We start from the raw sequence: 19,778 nt of genomic DNA on the forward strand, positions 1-19,778 counted from the left end.
TGATGCGATGGAGTGAACGGAACCACGTCGCGCGAGCAGGAGTAAGCGGTCGTGCGGCATCTCGGCGTAGCATCATCACACAAAGGCGGGATGCTGCTGGATGCTTCTAGATGCTACCCATGTGCCTCAGACTTTGTTCGGCCTGCGTGCGCATCTCCTCGTGCGGTCGCGGACTGTGCTGTACCCTCTTTCATATATTATTAATTATCGCGTGATTTTATTTTTTCCATAACGCAGTGATCTTCAGATACACAACTTCTAACGCGTTACGGGAGAGCAGACGGTACTCATTGGACATATTTCAAATTGTCTCCGTCAAAATGACATCATTTGACGTGACCCCCATTGTGAAGGGAGATCGCAAGGGCCCTGTGCTTGGCCCTGTCCATTTTGCTCTGTGCGTCAACCATCTCTGCATCTCCAATCTGCACTTTGACCATGGGCGGAGTATAGGGCCGTCCATAAATGACGTCACGCACCTGGGGGGGGGGGTGGGTCAGATATTTGTTGACGCCGTGTGACGAGGGGGGGGGGTCAAAAATCGTCCAAAATCGCGTGACGTCATTTATGGACGGCCCCTTTGCGGGGGGCAATGCCCCCCCCCAAAAAAAAAATATTCGTACACCTTTATAGAAGTAAAACTCCGCCTATGACTCTGACATTAACCTTTTTGCTGATGACACACTGCCCTGATGGGCTCCGTAAATTCCATGGAGGAGTTACAACAGTATTTGCAACATGACTTCAATAATCTTCAACGTAATGCCATGAAGCTGCGTCCCTAGCAATAAACATTACCAAAGTGTTGTTATTCTCTGGGTTCCACAAACATGTCTCGCCACCTATAGATATTGTGGCTGTGAACTTATGCGCTATTGAGCAGGTTGACGACTTAAAATATATTGGCGTTATCTTGGACTCGACATAACCGACCCTTTGGCCAATAAGATGCAAGAAAGTGGATTCCTATACAGCAACAAAGCTGTATTCCACATCAATCATATGTAAATGCTGTTAAAGCCAACATCCTGCCCATATGTAATAATTGTGACACCATCTACCGCCTTGCTGTCGAGTCGATCTTAAATCGTTTTATTCCATTTACCACTCCACTCTCCGTTTTACCATTGACACCCCCTCTAGAACTCATCATCGCAACAAGTACATTCACTCAAACCTGCCCACCCCCCCTCCCGGAGAGACAATCACTGGGCTGTCTTCATCCTAAATATATATTTTTAACAAATCCACCAATTACCTAAAATACCATTTTCGTTCCTCTAACTCCCTCCTTATTCCAATTAAAGATTCCATTTGCCAATTTGTTGGGTCTATAGCTTGTTGACCTCCCCCCCCCCCCCCACACGTCCGATCGGCGCGGCTCGCTACGTCCGGTGCAAAAGAAGTAAAAAGTATTACCACGTTGCCTCTCCACGTTTCTGCAATGCCCCTGCAGCTCATCTACAGCTGAGTTCCATCCCTTCGTTCCCCCTCTTTAGATCCCTATTGAACCAATACACAGAGCGTACTTGCACGTTAACCTTTACTGTTCCATTTTACATTTCCACTGTTTTGATTTGCGTGTGGTGTTTCGTTTACGACCATTAGCTACTTTAAAACGGAACTTTGTTTTTCCAGTATCAAAGTAAAACCTCTATCTTATTTTTTCACATTAACTACTTTGTTTCTTCGTTGAGCAAGATTCCTTAAGGGCCCTGTGCTCTTTCTGGGCAATGTCGATTATGTTGTTGTTGTAATGTTGTTGTTGCTGTGCTCGTGCGCCACGGATCTCCGTTGTAGAAGAACCGGGAAGCTGGCTAAAAGGGATCATTTTTGAATACCAAATCAAATCAACTGAACTCCGCCTGCAACTGTCAACCCAGCAGTGAATGGGTACAACCGCAGTGGATCGGCAGGACACTGTGTGGTGGGACACTGTGTGGTGGGACACTGTGTGGTGGGACACGACACTGTGTGGTGGGACACTGTGTGGTGGGACACGACACTGTGTGGTGGGACACGACACTGTGTGGTGGGACACTGTGTGGTGGGACACGACACTGTGTGGTGGGACACAACCGCAGTGGATTATCAGGAAACTGTGTGGTGGGACACGACATTGTGTGGTGGAATACTGCGTGGTGGAATACTGCGTGGTGGGACACTGTGTGGTGGGACACTCCGTGGTGGGACACTGTGTGGTGTAACACAACCGCAGTGAATCGGCAGGACACTGTTTGGTGTAAGTGCTCCCACACCTTCCAAAATGGCCAGCATAGGATATATATAATGTCATCTAGAGGGCTCTTGAGAGCTCCCTATTGTGGAGGCACCAATGATGTGAACAAGCGATCGGAGTGCTGCAAATTGTTGCATCACTCCGAGAAAGAGGCTGAGTAAACTCCGAACGAGGACGCAAATGCACAATTTTTTAATCATGCTTCGAGGCAAGAAACTTCAATGCGATGTAAAAAAAAAATGTCTGCTGTATTGAACGAATTAGATTTGACAATTTTTATATTGCTTTTCACCAGCACACAAATTCATTCATAAGATTATGAATAATTTGATTAAATGGCAAATAAACAACTGAGACAGATCGAGTGAAAGTTTAACGTTGTTACATTTTTTTAATTCCAACTGTATTTATTACAACTATAAAAAGCTTTGTGGTTTTTTTGTATTTGCTCTGCATTGGCTGTTTGTACGTACAGTATGTGCATTTTACTTTATTCGCACCTTACGTAGCCAACCTTGATAATCGGGGATGCTTGTACTGCCTTTGCCAGGAGTCTATTTAATCGTATTAGATTGTAATGACATGCCTTGCTAATGTGACATTTTAAAAAATGGTGTTTTGTCATTCGCTCCACCCCAACTTTTCCCCACTTGGTATATCGCTGCCATATCACAAGACAAAGGATTAATTGTAGATTTATCACAGAGCAGTTAAATCCTTCACGTTCGAGAACTGCCCCACAGAAGTGGACACCACAGAGCTACCTCTGAGATGCCTTCCAGTGACCTCTGGTCCACACAGCATGACAGTCAAATTGATTTTATTTTTATTATCAGAGCTGGAATTTAGCTAAATTAAGGGCAGAACCAATTGTAATGTCATGCATTTTGTGTGCGGTCATTGGTGACTGGGCTGAGACCATCAACTCACGCCACTTGAGAAACCCGGTTTAATAATAGCGGTTAACTGCCTGGATTTAAATCCAGGATTTCAGCGGTGTCGGCTCACGGTTTCTGACCTTTGAGCCACGTGTTTGCCTCTGCCGATGAGATTGGTGCTACAAACATTCCACTGGAAATCCCGAAGGTCAGGTGTTTATAATTTTATTTTGTTCCAGCGGTTATCAAACCTGATTTTCTTATTAGCCGATAGCTGCTCATAAAATGCGAAACGGTACGTGGGGGATTTGCGGATGATATAGTGGCACTTTAAAGGTTCGTAATGTGTAACAGTGGCATTTGTGATGATGGCGGCGAGTGTAATGTAAATGTTGACTTGACTTTATATGTTTATGGCTGTAATTAACGATGTACAAAAAATGCCCAACACAAGGATGCTTAAGCTGCCAAAGGGATGCTTTCGCAAAGCAATTTCGGAAATAATTTATGGGGCGCATTTTACCATGCCTAATGATCTAAGTAATTCCACAACATCGCCACGCTATCATCTCCCTCCCTATGAGTTACCCCACTCACTCCACTGTATCTCCTTTGCCGTGCCAAACTTTAGCTATTACCTATCAAACGCACTGCAGTATTTAAAAAAGGGGGGGGGGGAGCATCCTTAACTTACACAATGTCGCATGATAAGATTGTTTATTGGGCTAATGAAGCAAGGCACTTTAAATTAATAATTAAACAACCATTTACTACAGAAGTTCACTCACACGCTATCTCTGATGGCATTAAAATAACTGTATTGGATTTCATCCGCACTGTATCATTGGACAAATGCACACATAACAAAGACAAGATCCCCCGTATACCCTTAACAGACTGTTGGGACAAGTGCTGTTAGCGAGTACCTATGAAGGCCGGAACAGCACACGAGGGGGTGATGGCCAGCACCACGCCTGGCCGCATTTGTATCCCCAGTCGCGATTTTTTACACATCACACCAGGTACTCATTTGAGGCTGAGTCGACCTAGGGGAGGCCCAGGACCAGTTTAGATAATCGTCACTGATGTTGGCCGTGAGCGGGAATCGAACTCTGGTTGGCCAGTTTTGTATTGCAATGCGCTAACTGTTACGCTACCGCTCCCCCCACACACAAACTACACGGGACACTGTCCAAATAACATGGCATGGCACTGCATGGCTTAATTTGCTTGTAATTGATCACCTCAATTAAACATCAATGCCCATTGCGGTGTCAGCGTTTTTTGAGTGAACAATCCATTTGGGGATTTAAGCGACGCTGAGCCCTGGGGGCATAAATGCACGGCAACGTTTTGGCCAGCGGCTTTTTTGTCCGGGGACTGGCGTAATTGTCCCGATGAATAGTGCATGCGGCAACGCGTGCGGCCTTGGAGTGCCGGCTATCTGTATCGTGTCTATGCCTCGAGCCTGCTGAGTCGCAGGTGCGTTATTCCGTGGGGTGGGAAGGGGCGGTAGGAGAGGGAGGGAGGAGTGGGTGTCGTTTGGCTATTGCGACACTTTTCCCGCTTGCACTCTGATCTCAGGTCAAAAGTTGCCAAATGTCCCCGTCCTATCATCGTTACTTATGGCTCAGATGTGTTTTGCCAACAGCGGAGAGATGCAGGGAGGCGGGGGGAAAGCGAGAGGAAGAGCGACAGAGAGAAAAAAAAGGATGTTGCATTTTAAAAATTGCTGTGGGAAAAAAAAAATCTATGAGCGGCTAGGGGTTGTATTGACAGCATTGAAAGTCACTCCATGTTTATCCATGCTGGCCTCTGTAATCAAAGCAAGAGGCAGTGATGGGATTGGTACTCACGTACACACTCTTGCGATGCACGTAACCACAGGAAGGTTTACAGAAGCTATCTGAAAACAGAGTGGACAAAATAGGCTTAGCTTCACAAAAAGAATACCGTTTTAATAAGTGCATTTTTGATGCATATAAGCAAGTGGTTTGTTCGTATGACCTCACAAAGACAAATAAAAAGAGTAAATCAAGATTACAGATATATCCCATAAAACGCTGGTTTGCTTGATACATACATACAAATGGGAGCCATATTGATAATGATTTTACCAACATGATTGCCCGGTCTAATCGTTACTGGCAGAGTTGACAATATTGCTTTCAAAATATGAAGCAAATATCCATTAGAGATAACAAAATCACCCGTTCAGCGAGGCGCTTATTGAGTATGCGCGTGTATGTAAAAAAATATAAATACATAAAAACATCAATGAATTATACTGTAAACTTGGAATTTTGATGTACCTTTAAACAAACTGGCATTGTCACTCCAATGTTCATGATACGCGTGCGTGTGTTGAACTTGTGTCGCACCGTATGTAGCCAACCTTGCTAATCGGTTGTGCGGGATTGAAGAACAACAAGCCAAACTCTAAGAGCAGTTCAAAAGAAATGAGTTGTCCAATCGAGATTATTTTAAAGTGCATAGCCCCAGTGAATTCTTAACATCGGAAGGAAGAGCGTTCCAGACGGCCGCAGAAGTGCATCTGAAAGCGCGTGATGCAGCGACCATCTTTGTTGCCAAAAGCCGCTGCGAGGATGATCACAGTTCGCGTGATGGTGCATGCTCCTTGACGAGATCAGCGAGGTATTGTGCTTCATGCGTGGCAAACACTTTGTGTAGAATTAGCGCGACCTTGTAACGTATTGGTTCAGCAACCGGAAAGCCAATGCAGCTCGGCGAGCAGTGGACGGACACAGCCGGAACTTGCATTAAAACAAAATAACAAAACTGGTTATTTTTTTTTAACAACTAAAATAGTAATTTTGTTCTTACAAAAACAAGGTAATCAAGCCATCGTGGAATTTTGAGTCAGAATCCGATTCTCGGCATGTATAAAAGACAAAGATCCCCCGTATAACCGTAACAGACTCTCGGGGCAAGTGCTGTTAGCGAGCACCTATGAAGGCTGGAATGGTACACGAAAGGGTGGGTGGCCAGCACCATGCCCGACCGCCTTTGTCTCCCCAGTGGCGATGTTTACACACCACACCAGGTACTCATTTGAGGCTAAGTCGACGTAGGGGAGGCCCGGGACCGGTTCAGATAATCGTTACTGGTGTTGGCCATGAGCAGGAATCGAACCCGGGTCGCCAGGTTCATAGCGGAGCACGCTAACCGCTACACTACCGCTCCCCACTCGGCATATATACGTGCGCACACACACACACACCATTTTGCTTGCGTCAAATTCCCTTGAAAACTACTCAAATGATGACATTCAACGCTGCCGCATGCAAATTCCGTTCTTACGCATTAACTCCACGTGTCGCTCTGGAATGTTTGTGGGCAATCTTGTTATCGTGCACTATTTAATTGACCTCCGTAAAGCGTGGGTGAAAGACGCCCGCGCGGTGTCAGTGCCAATGCACCTTCAAAAATCTGGCTGACTTTCAAGACGTCCTGCAGTCCAGGAATGGGTTAACGACTGTGAGATCAACTACACTGGTCTACAGCCAAAATGCTTCCGAAATAAATGTCGTCGAACTTTTACCAATTCTGGGTCACTGAGAATGAAAACGATGCTGAAAATTGTTCGTTGGCTCGAGATTCCAAGATATGCTACTGGGTCAGTATATACGACCCCTGACTTGGGAATGGCGGAGGATAAGTGAGTTCATCTTCTTTGGTTCTTTCGGTAAAGTCACGTAGAATGAGAATAAAATAATAAAATAAGACAATACAATTCTCACGACGTTTCGGCCACAACACAAGTAGCCTTCATCAGGTGAAAGAACAAAACTGTCGGACAACAGTGCTCCAATTGGAGGCTACTTGTGTTGTGGCCGAAACGTCGTGAGAATTTTATCATCTTATTTTATTTTATTATTTTATTCTCATTCTACGTGACTTTACCGAAAGAACCAAAGAAGATGAATCCTTGCAGTCACGAAAGCTTTCAATCGAAAGATAAGTGAGTTATAAAGGGAAGGATCTCAATTTTAACCAGAAATGACTAAAATGCATATTTGACTGGATCTTTGAATAAATGACTGGGTTTGGACAGTACTCGCCTTTTGAGCAAAACAATGGATGATGCAACCTGAACCTGGTATTGTGCAATACATGATATGAATTCCATCATGTTATTCCTAGAAGTCATGGATGATGCAATCAAAACGAGGATTACATCCCTCTGCTGAGCAAATTGCCCTACATCAGCTCTAGAAATCATACAGTGTCGTGCTCTCTTATTTGTCAGTGTTTGATTTTGCAAAGGGACACATTTCTGATTAGCCAAAGTGAGCAGAGATGCCTCGTACTTGTGTGAACAAAGCAGATAACTTCTGCTATGTTTGTTATTAAGTGACTTTTGCATCACAAATACGCAGTATAACCACTACGGTTAAGAAAGCCTATCACCTTTATTTTGGCTGCAAAATTGGAGATCAGGGCAAGATGTGGGCCCCACACATATGCTGCAACACTTGTGCAACAAATCTTTGCCAGTGGTTGAGCACGAATAGGAAATCTATTCCTTTTTGCATTGTGTACAGTCTGGAAGCTACCCACATGCCAAATTTCAAGTTTGTTGCTTGTTGGGAAGTATGCTAAACATTTCGTTCACACACATTCACAAATTTTACTTTTATATATAGATTATCATAATTTCATAGCCCTTTGTCAATCCATTGCTGGATGAAGAACTCACCTTTCCTTATTGGCTGGTGGGGGTCATTTGGTTGATACAATTATGTATACTCTATAAACGCGTTGGTGAAGTGACAGGGAGGAACAGTTGACATATCAAAACTCCGCTGACATTGGCCATGACTCCGTTCACTCATCACCGCACCGATGCCTGTGCATATGCCACAATTATGTTCATGATATGACAAAAAAGGGTGAAAAGTGAGCAGTGAAATTGCCTTTCGAATTATCAACAAGAACAAAGCCTGAATATGGCATTCCGTTCACTCTATATAATTTACATTTCGTAGTGTCTCACAAGCATGTAGCTTGAGACAGGTAATAACCCTGAATATTTAATAGAAGGCAATTAGGAAGACTCACGTAGTTTTGGTAAAGCAGGTGGCAACTGATTAACATCTAGCATTGACACCTGTTCAGATGTTTCCAGGGTGTCCTTTTCACGAGGTATGGGGGTTTGTGTCAGCATTTTGGAAAGTTAAAAGTCCCCCTTTTTGTCAGTAGAATAATACAACTATACAGCTCAAGACAATGCATTTAAATGGAGTTGTCCCCTCTTCCAGTATTGCAAAATAATCTTCATCTCATGAAATTTCCTAGAAACACGAGTCACTGTACATACATACCTACAAACTTACATACACACATGCATACACAATTCTCCATAAAACCCTTATAAACTTTTGGGGAAAGGGCTTTAAGGCAGGACCTATTTAGGCCACAAATGGCTCATGAGAGTGTAATGTGACGAGCACCACACCCACGCACTTTTGTCTCCCCAGAATTGACATTTACAAACCATAAAAGTTACTCATTTATGGTAAGGCCTAAGACAGGGTCAGATTCTACTCCCCACTGATGAGCCATGCTCCACCACTCTCTTTCATACAAGTGTATGCACAAACCCAAACAACAACCGCCATTCACTGCTGAGTGGCGGTGACATCACCACAGCGCCTGTGCCAGGCCAGGTGCCGTTTGAGACCGCCTGAAGTGTCGACGGCCCGCTGACAGGAGGTCACGGGACAGACCCAGGTGCCATAGGTTGACCGACTGAGATGACTGGCAGATGCACCAGCTGTGCCCACTCTCGTGCCAACCGAAACGCACAAACGCAAAGACACAGATCCCCCGTATAGTCTGAACATGCTACTGGGGCAAGTACTGTTAGCGAGCACCTAATGAAGACCGGTATGAGGGGGTGGCAAACACTACGCCCGGCATCCTTTGTCTCCCTAGTGGCAATGTTTGACACACCACACCAGGTACTCACTTGAGGCTGAGTCGACCTCGGGGACGCCCAGGACTGATTCAGATAATCGTCACTGGTGTTGGTGACCATGAGTGGAAATCGATCTCGGGTCGCCGGGTTCGTAGCGCAGCGCGCTAACTGCTATACACACACGTGCAAATCTGTCACGACTTGCATCAGAGTACCAGCACAGCTGGATGACATTTTTCTTTAGACAAATATTCGGCCAAAGTTGTAATTCTGCTGTCATACGTCGGGTGTAGCGCCTAGTTCCTACCTCGACGCACTTGATATAATTCCAAGTAAAGCAGTCAGGGTGATGGATGGTCCAACACTCGCTGATTTACTCCAGTCACTCTCCCACTGTTGGCCATTCACCTCCGTACCACTCCTCTATCGCTACTACTGCTTGGCTACTGTTCCAATGAACTTCATTCATTCGCTTTATCCATATAGCTCTTTTTCAGAAGCGACCTGGTCACAAATGATACCTCAACGAAGTGGCTTATCACGTGGATATGCATAGCAGCCAATTACTCTAAATGCACGTTGATTCTAAATGTGGAGAAGAAAAACCGGAGTGCGAGGAGAAACATCCACGCGACCACGGGGAGAGATACACACAAACTACAAATATACAGTCGTCAGGGTCTGGATCGGACCCACGAGCTCCTGCAGACCAGGCCAGGTAGGTAACATATCGCCACCGTATTGGACTGGCCACCCCACCCAGCGGTGTGTGGAAGATAAGCTTTGACTGTCACCCCTCCTTTTTTCTCAAATTCCCATTGTCCCTCCCAATGTTATCCCAATTGTTATGTAGGCGTCAGACGTATTATCCACTCGGATGTCTCGCAAACAAAAATCATGCAAACCTTCACGTTCCGGAACGGCCCCGCGGAAGTGGATATCACAGAGAATAGATCTGAGATCCATTTAAGTGACTTCTGGTCCACAGAGTAGATGACAGCACTTTGAATGGCTTTTGTATGAATGTATGTTGAACTTCTTTTACACCGTACGTAGCCAATCGTGCTAATCGGAGAAGCGGGGGAAGGACAACAAACTAAACACAAAAAGGCTGTTTTAAAATAATTCGTTTTCAATCTCTGAGAGTAATGCTTGCCATGGTGGCGGTAAAACTACAGTAATATCTGAATTCTCAGAGGTGGAATTTAACCAAATTGAGTGCAAAAACTAATTCAGCGCGATGATTTTTTTCACCGTGCAGTCATCGGTTACTGGGATGAGACCATTAATTCTCGACAGTTGAGAACCCCAGTTTAATCAGTCAGCTGCCAGAATTGTCAGCGGTGCCAACTCAGCATTCTGACCTGAGCCACTCACCCAGCCACCTCTAGCAGTTTTTACTTGGACAAAGTGGCGGGGGGGGGGGAGGTGCGGTCGTCATTCTAAAGCATCGACTTATTTTGTCCTTGCGATGATGTGAAGGCTCTGTGCGCATTGGCAACGCGTATAAATTACCGCACACGTGCAGACGCGCTTTTTTGGTCATCGTTGCTTCCTGGCCTGTGGCAGTTTCTGAATATAATTGTTTTTGATGAACCGTAATTGATATCAATGGAAATGTGTCACAGTATCGTAATTGCAATATCCGCAACCGAATATGGGTCTATTTAGAGACGTGCACCAGAGCAAGATATTTTTTTATAAAGAATTTTGATAGCTCATGATTGGTGCATTTTTTCATCGAATTTGTGATTGAATGTTTAAGAGAATGTCATCATGAGCCATGGTCGATCCACCGCTGGATGAAGACCTCCGCAAACCGTTGCCATCCGTCACGATGTCTGACGGCATACATTAAAAACACCCAAGAAGAACCAAATTTTATATTTTTTATTTTATTTTACCAGGTAAGGCCCACTGAGCTACATAGCTTTTTTTCAGGAGCGACCTGGCCACAAATGACAGCCCAACGAAGTGGCTTGAAAATCCAGAGCAGCCAATTACTCTAAACGTGTGATGTTGATTCTAAATGTGGATACAAGAACCAGAGCACCTGCAAAAAAATCCACGCGACCACGGGGAGAGAGACACGCAAACTCCAAACATAGAGGCATCTACGACCACCTGTGTATCAGGCGAGGTAGTTAACATCTCGCCACCTGCGACGGCCAGGACTTATGCTCATAAGGCAGATATTCTCCTGTCATTTAGAATGCATGTGTTCCGCCCTGTCAATGCATTGCCTCGTTCATTTTTTAATTGGCTCTCCAATACGATACATATGCGTATGCGCATCCTATACGAAAAGCATATATGTGACGCCCATCAGATTGGATTCGTTTGAGCCATATGTATATAGGTTCCTTGCCGGAATCCTGCGAAAGAAAGATATATTGAATACCTTATTCATTCATTCAATCATGCCGCAAACAATATCCATGGAGTGTAAAGGCAGTGCAACTGCATCAGGGCCCATTTGTGGCAGGGCCCATGTGTAGGAATGTGGACAGGTGGGTCCGTGCTCTTCCTTGCAGCTGTGCCCGAGCCAACCCCTCTGCCACTACTCATAATATAAGAGCGTTTGTGTTTTGTTCTATTTTGTACCCTATCTCCTGCATTGAGTAAAATGTATTTTTATTTTGCTTGCTGCTCCATTGAACGCACTTAGGATGATATCCTGCAACATGAAAACATATCGACTCCTCTCTCCACTGAAAGGAAAGTTGAGACGTTTCAGTTTGACGAGCGTTCTTCAGAGAATACTAAGTGTGCACGGCGCAGGCATTCGTATAAAGCATACGTACGAGCAGGGTTAACCGCATCAGGGTCCTTGTAACCCACCATGGCCTGCCTCTTCACATTCAATAGACATTTGACAGGGCCACGAAGAAGGATGTCTCCGGTGTAGGCCAATCGGTTTCGTAGGCAATGCATATATTATCAAAGCAAGTTTGTTTGCATGTTTTGCCACAAGTATGTGTGGTTAATGCATACCTAATGGCCTTGCAAAAAAGGCATCCATGTGGTGTTTGAACATCTTAACACATCCTGTTTTATTGCAAGAAAGGGTAAAATATATTCTTGTTTTTCATGTAAAAAAATATTCAGGGAAAAAAAAAGTCCCGTAGATATCGTCTTCTGACGCTTCTCCATTCAATTACACATTATTTTTACTCACTGCACGTGCCTAATGATTGGTAAACATGTCCCACATTGGGGTAATGCTACACGATTCAAACAAAATCGCGCACACACGCCCGATCGCTGTCGATCTAAGTCGCCAATCGATATTGTAACGCGTGATCTGTTTACCAATCATCAGGTGCATGCAGCATGTAACTTTTAAGTAGAGGATGGCAAATGGTAAAGGTGCGGCCCTGAAATTGTTTGCTCAAGCAACTGCTGGCGGAAGGGCTTCCACTAGATGGAGATCTAGATAACCCCTTTAAAGGGTATTCTAATGCTGGACATACGTCTTCAAAGAGGTGGGGGGGGGCACCCACATTGTATCCCTCCACACGCGATCCTAACACGTATGATGAACTAAACATGAAAAGCAGTTCTAAAGAAATTAGTTTCCAATCTACTTTTGAAAGTGCATGGTCCCAGTGGTTTCCTAATAACGGAAAGAAGAGCGATTAAGACGGCCGCAGAAGCGCATCTGAAAGCGTGCGATGCGGTGACCATCTTTGTTTGGTGGCTAGCCAAAAAGCCACTGTCAAAGATGACCGCAGTTCTCGTGATGCTTCATACTCCTTCGCGAGATCAGCAAGGTATTGCGGTTCATGTATTATGGCAAGCACTTTGTGTGTAATCAGTGCGCACTGATATTGTATTCATTCGGCAACCGGAAGCCAAAGCAGCTTGGCAAGCAATGGACTGGCATGGGTAGACATTGCAGAACCCCTCACGAAGCGTGCCAAGGAATTGCGTACACACCGAGTAACTATGGGGTATATTCCCATTTGATTACACGATTCTGTTTAACTCACTCTGTCTGTTGTTATTGTTGTTGTCGTGGTTGTCGTTGTTGTATCCTCAAATCTTGTAACTCCATTTTTACCCACTTCGCAATGTGGTATCGACTGTAAACTTGGTATACTTATGTCATACTGATGACAATACTATATTCTATTTAAAAAAAAACATATTTTAAAACATTATTTTTTATATGTTATGTTTCGGCTTGGCACTAATTGTCCACGGTAAAACTGACGTTGGCTGTAATTGACCATGGCCCCTTACGTTATGCCAAGCTTCGGGGCCACTTTCTGGAGTCGTGGAGTTCTTCCATCACTAGTACGGTACATTTCATTAAAGCGTGTTTTAAAAAAAAAGTTGTTTTTAAATATTACTTATTACGCTGTCGGGTGGACAGAGAGACGGAGTAGGGGGCGGAATGCGTGGGAGGTGTGGGGCTGGGGTGGCGAGTTGAACCATCTGAAATAATAAGCTGAAAATCGTGACCGTGGCAGCAACCCCATGAGAAACCGTGCATTTCATCGGCAACAGATCTGTGAACTTTGGAACGGCGCTGCGTGGTGGGTCGCGGGGAGCTTGGGCAACGATGCGTTGGGGAAGGAGGCACCGTCACGCCGTTGTGTCCCGTTGTTGCGTCAAACCATTGCGTCAAACCGTTGCGTCGTGCCGTTGTGTCGCGGGAATTGTGTCGTGCCATTGCGTCACGCCATTGCGTCACGCTGTTGCATGAAACCATTGTGGCAAACCATTGTGTCAAACCGTTGCGTCACGCGCGCGCCAGTACCGTCGTGTCTCAGCACACTGCAGAAGAACATTTATTTTACTCATATGGCAATACGAATACATTGGCCATCTTTTTTGTTTGTTTTGTTCCACAAAACACAAAATCATAAAAAAGGCAAAAAAAAAACAAATCTGCGACTGATTGGGATTTGAGTATATACATGACGGCGCGTCATCGGCCGGGGCGGTGGCGGGGAGGGGAAAAATTTAATTATATTTACGTTCACAGAGAAAACGAAGATTAAATCCGTTGTCGAAACTATTCGGGGAAGGGGAAAAAACAGAAAAAAAAAGGGTTGCTCGATTTTTGCAGGCTGGCACTCGCCCCAACCCTGGTGTCACTTTATAAGATTCCAGAATGTGTATTCCACGCAAGGAGGCGTTCATAATGCACGCAAACATTACGTGTGTACAAAATACGGACGTAAATAGAGACTCACACGCGCGCGCCTATGCACACAAACATGCGTCAGGGATTGCGTTTTTCACTTTAACATGTGCGGCGGGCGGGAGCAGACCATTGAGTGATTCTGTTGGGAACTCACGAGGATGGGTTTTAGGATCAATGGTGAAAATGATTTCCTGTAATCGTAAAAGAACGGTGCGTCCCATATAACTGTACACACAGAATAACATTGTTGCCAACTCTGAAGTGCAAAAAACTTAACTGATTTCTTTATATTGTTACCGGGTAGGGCCTACTGAGCTATATTGCTCTTTTTCAGAAGCTACCTGGCCACGAATGTTGGCCAGACGAAGCGACTTATCCCATGGAAATGTAAAGCAGCTAAATGCTCTAAACGAATGTTGATTCCTTACGCGGAGGGAAAACCCGGAGAACCAGGAGAAAAATCCACGTGACCACGGTGAAAACACGCAAACTCCAAATATACAGCAAGCGTCAGGGTAGGGATGGAACCCACGACCTACTGCATACCAGGCGAGGTAGTTAACATCTCGCCACCCCGGCGCTCCAAAAAAAAAAACCAGGACATATCGTGGGAAGAAAAATAAGAAGACGTTCTCACAATACCAAAACAGGGGAGAACTACACGTAAGTTAATGTCTTGAAGTTGCGTGTCATGAAAATTACACAAAAAATAACTTGACGTTGAATAACCTGGGAAGATTTACAGATTACCCAGGGCAATTGTATCAACAACCAGACGATCCTGGAAAAATCCAGAACAAGTGGCAACCCCAAAACTAATAGAATCTAAGTGCAAATGCGATGCTTAACTTTGTAAAAACTAATTTCGTAAGTGGTCGGTGAAACTGCCCGTAATTGGATGGTGAATAGAAACCGATGTTAAAGATAAATTAACTCAACACATCCATCAAATACACCGTGGCCTTAAAAAATACGCGTACAATAGGCAACGTTTCAGGCAATGGCCCTCCTTCATAGTGCATACATGGTTTACCTGATTTAAGACTGATGCGCTATGAAGAATGTCCATTGCCCAAACGTCGCCTGTTATATTTATTTGTTTAAAACTGCTATTGACAAATGCGTTGAGGGTTCTTTTTGCTGTTTGCTAATTGTGCTTGTGGCACCACCGCCAACGCAGCATCGCCAAATAGCGTGCCAAAGATGTGCACAACTTCCAGGATGCACCACTTATCCCCCTGTTTTGTCCACAACCTCCACTGTGTAATTAGATAAAGAGTAAATGCCGAGTTGGGCTCATTGCAGCCCTGCACACGGATTTTTGCAGTTGGACACCATCCATACACGCCCAGTGGCCTGAGCAAGAACGCACATTACCAAACTGCGGGTTATTAATGGCCATAATAAAACTCATGGCCCATACTTTGTTGTCCTGGTGTCGCAGGCATGCGGCTGCGAACGTTCTGGGAGGGAAGCACCAATAAAACGAATAGACGCTTTCTCGAGCACCCCGATGGGTTTTCGGCTTTTTCCGCACGTACGTTAATCGCCTCGATGTCCGACGTTTCTCCGGGCACTCAGCTTTCCTCCCAGTCAACGGGTAAACATCGGTCATCCTGTGCCAGAGAGCTGAGCCAATCAGCGTGAAAAACCACGAACGCCAGCAGCAGCAACAGCAGCGGGCGGCAGTGCTGTGTCATCAAGGGAGAGAGAAAGCTGTTCGATTGAGTTCCTGAAGAAGCTCCCAGCACGTTGAGCGAACCGTTGAACACCGCGCGCTACACACCAACCACGCAACAGCGAGCCGTACAAGCACCTCGGATTAGCATGGTTGGCTACGTACAGCGTGAAAGAAGTTCAACATACAGTGAGGGAAAAAAGTATTTGATCCCCTGCTGATTTTGTACGTTTGCCCACTGACAAAGAAATGATCAGTCTATAATTTTAATGGTATGTTTATTTGAACAGTGAGAGACAGGATAACAACAAAAAAATCCAGAAAAACGCATGTCAAAATTTGTATAAATTGATTTGCATTTTAATGAGGGAAATAAGTATTTGACCCTTCTGTTAAACATGACTTAGTACTTGGTGGCAAAACCCTTGTTGGCAATCACATAGGTCAGACGTTTCTTGTAGTTGGCCACCAGGTTTGCACACATCTCAGGAGGGATTTTGTCCCACTCCTCTTTGCAGATCTTCTCCAAGTCATTAAAATTTCGAGGCTGACGTTTGGCAATTCGAACCTTCAGCTCCCTCCACAGATTTTCTATGGGATTAAGGTCTGGAGACTGGCTAGGCCACTCCAGGACCTTAATGTGCTTCTTCTTGAGCCACTCCTTTGTTGCCTTGGCCGTGTGTTTTGGGTCATTGTCATGCTGGAATACCCATCCACGACCCATTTTCAATGCCCTGGCTGAGAGAAGGAGGTTCTCACCCAAGATTTGATGGTACATGGCCCCGTCCATCGTCCCTTTGATGCGGCGAAGTTGTCCTGTCCCCTTAACAGAAAAACACCCCCAAAGCATAATGTTTCCACCTCCACGTTTGACGGTGGGGATGGTGTTCTTGGGGTCATAGGCAGCATTCCTCCTCCTCCAAACACGGCGAGTTGAGTTGATGCCAAAGAGCTCCATTTTGGTCTCATCTGACCACAACACTTTCACCCAGTTGTTCTCTGAATCATTCAGATGTTCATTGGCAAACTTCAGACGGGCATGTATATGTGCTTTCTGGAGCAGGGGGACCTTGCGGGCACTGCAGGATTTCAGTCCTTCACGGCGTAGTGTGTTACCAATTGTTTTCTTGGTGACTATGGTCTGCCTTGAGATCATTGACAAGATCCTCCCGTGTAGTTCTGGGCTAATTCCTCACCGTTCTCATGATCATTGCAACTCCACGAGTTGAGATCTTGCATGGAGCCCCAGGCCGAGGGAGATTGACAGTTATTTTGTGTTTCTTCCATTTGCGAATAATCGCATCAAATGTTGTCAACTTCTCACCAAGCTGCTTGCCAATGGTCTTGTAGCCCATTCCAGCCTTGTGTAGGTCTACAATCTTGTCCCTGACATCCTTGGAGAGCTCTTTGGTCTTGGCCATGGTGGAGAGTTTGGAATCTGATTGATTGCTTCTGTGGACAGGTGTCTTTTATACATGTAACAAGCTGAGATTAGGAGCACTCCCTTTAAGAGTGTGCTCCTAATCACAGCTCGTTACCTGTATAAAAGACACCTGGGAGCCAGAAATCTTTCTGATTGAGAGGGGGTCAAACAGTTATTTCCCTCATTAATATGCAAATCAATTTATAACATTTTTGACATGTGTTTTTCTGGATTTTGTTGTTGTCATTCTGTCTCTCACTGTTCAAATAAACCTACCATTAAAATTATAGACTGATCATTTCTTAGTCAGTGAGCAAACGTACAAAATCAGCAGGGGATCAAATGCTTTTTTCCCTCACTGTACATACAACCACGCATACCTACACAGTAGCCTCATTCTCTCTCTCTTGCATCCCTTGGTGGCTTCTGGCTTCAGCTTGCAGAGTCAACAAACTCCACCTCGGATTTAGTTTTAGTCTCTGGTTAGGTGTGCAGGTGGTTCAAGGGAATAATTGGAACGGATCCACCAGGAGAAACCGGCCTATTGAGCTTGAGCCTAGGGCTCTCGTGTCATCATGAAACTAGACAATCTTCTCAACATTTGAACATTTAAACACTCACCAAAAGGACGCAAAATATCCCCCGCAAGTTACATGGATTCTTCTTATGTTTCCAACTCTAAAACAGATATATTTTGATCGAAGTCAAATTGTATAGGTCGTGTAATAGCTGATCAGAAATTGCCGTGGCTGCCTGGATCAGTCCAATCAAAATGAGCCCTCTCTTGACTGTGCCACGGTGGTAATTATTCAAGTGGTGGTAATATCTGCAGATTGATTCACAAATGAAAATAAATATCAAGTTTACTTTAATTGGATGCCTCACATATCAATAGCCATTGTCACAATCACTGCACTTCTACAGCGTCTTTCATTGTGTTGGTCTCATTTAAAGTGCTTCATGCAAAATGAGCTCATCAAAATGCCTAATTGACGAATAATGCATGTAATTGTGCATTAAACACTTCACCGATCCCAATTTTCTTGATTCAAACAATGGCAGAAAAATTGCAAATCTTTGGTTTCACCTGGATGATCAACTGCAGTTTCTCTTTTTTTTCAAAAGTCACATAAAGGGTTTAGGTACATTTCTTGCCACAAAAGTTGTTTTTACTTTGTTAATTGCGACTGTAATGACTATTGGAAAAGCAGGTTTGAGAGAGTGGTAAGTAGGTGAGATTATACTTTTAAAAAGTGATTATTGTAATCGTGCGGGAAGGCATAGGAGTATGTTGAGTTCACAGCAAGTGGCCGGAAGGAGGAGGGCGATGGTTTTTGAGTTGCAGGTCGGTGAGGAACACACAATTGGTGTGGGTGAGATGAAGAGGGGTTAGACACGAGAGACAGACGGGTGGAATGATGTGAGAATTCAGAAGAGCACTACATAGGAGTTCCAGTCGAAGGGACAAAGGGAGATGATCGGGGGACGATTAGACAAAGATATCAGAGCGGCAGACAGGGCTGAAACATACAATAAAGACACGTGCCCAAACTGACCAGTTCTAAGGAGGTAAGCAATGTTTTAGCCGGTTCGTGCTTTTATGGGAGACTGCCTGGCCATACCATGTGTTGCCTGGGAGTATCGGGATGTTGCTGATGAGGGCTGCCGTGTGACTCAGAAGATGGCAGTTCAGCAATGGATTTTTGAATCCATCTGCGCAGAGCTTTGAGTGTTACCCCCTTTTTGTGCATGGGCTTTCTGCAGGTAATCTGCTTTCATATTATATGCCAAATATTCATGAGTCTTTCAAGACTCTCCTGAAAAATAGTTTATGAAATCAACGAGGCTCTTTCTGGATAAATAAAGGGCATTATTTGTTTTACTTTTAGTTATCAAAAAAGCAAACAGATATATTTATTCGATTGATCCAACATATTTTACTGTTGAAGTTGTTGCAATAATTGGGTTGGCGGTATGGCCGAATGGAGTCGCGGTTGCCCCTCGTTTCAGAGGTTGCATTGGAAGTCAAGCGGCCACCCTCGACGGTCCTGCGCATATATTAACCAAAAATAATATATATGCGCCGTTGGCTTAACAGCGGACGTTAAATATCCCGTGGCATTATTCTAAGACGATTAGACCATGTGTACCGGCATCATGGTTTACACAGGGACGGCTTTCTTTTGAGCCTCGACCCAATTGGTGCTCGACCAGATGACGCCAAAAGGCATCATCTGATCGAGCCAAAAGGCGTCATCTGGTCGAGCACCAATTGGGTCGAGGCTCAAAAGAAAGCCGTCCCTTGGTTTGGACCAATCAGTTTCAAGGACAATGGTGTGGACCTGGTGTGGACCAATCAGTTTCAAGGACAATGCATATATTATCATAGTATGTTTTTTGTTTGCATTTTGACTGCAGGTATTGTGTTTAATGCAGACATGAATCCTTGTAAAAAGGTTTCAGT

The 19,778-nt window shown here is 44.7% G+C and overlaps 1 protein-coding gene across 6 annotated transcripts in view; it reads right to left on the reverse strand.

Annotated features, from left to right (window-relative positions):
• LOC116954442 (sucrase-isomaltase, intestinal-like) overlaps positions 1-19,778 on the reverse strand; it is a 382,301-nt gene that overhangs the window by 359,050 nt on the left and 3,473 nt on the right. For 2 of the 6 annotated variants that reach the window (XM_076052312.1, XM_076052314.1), the window contains exons 1-2: positions 9,110-19,510; positions 4,974-5,023 (exon numbers count right to left, since the gene is read on the reverse strand). The exons of 2 other annotated variants lie outside the window; for them this stretch is intronic. The gene's annotated coding sequence lies outside the window, so the exon portion shown is untranslated. Of the gene's footprint in view, positions 1-4,973; positions 5,024-9,109; positions 19,511-19,778 lie in introns of those variants that run through there. 2 more of the 6 variants (XM_032974950.2, XM_032974949.2) reach the window with 1 other exon arrangement.

The sequence above is a fragment of the Petromyzon marinus genome, chromosome 55 (genome assembly GCF_048934315.1).
Source record: "Petromyzon marinus isolate PM22_M1 ecotype Great Lakes invasive population chromosome 55, UKy_Petmar_22M1.pri1.0, whole genome shotgun sequence".
Lineage (NCBI taxonomy): Eukaryota > Metazoa > Chordata > Hyperoartia > Petromyzontiformes > Petromyzontidae > Petromyzon > Petromyzon marinus.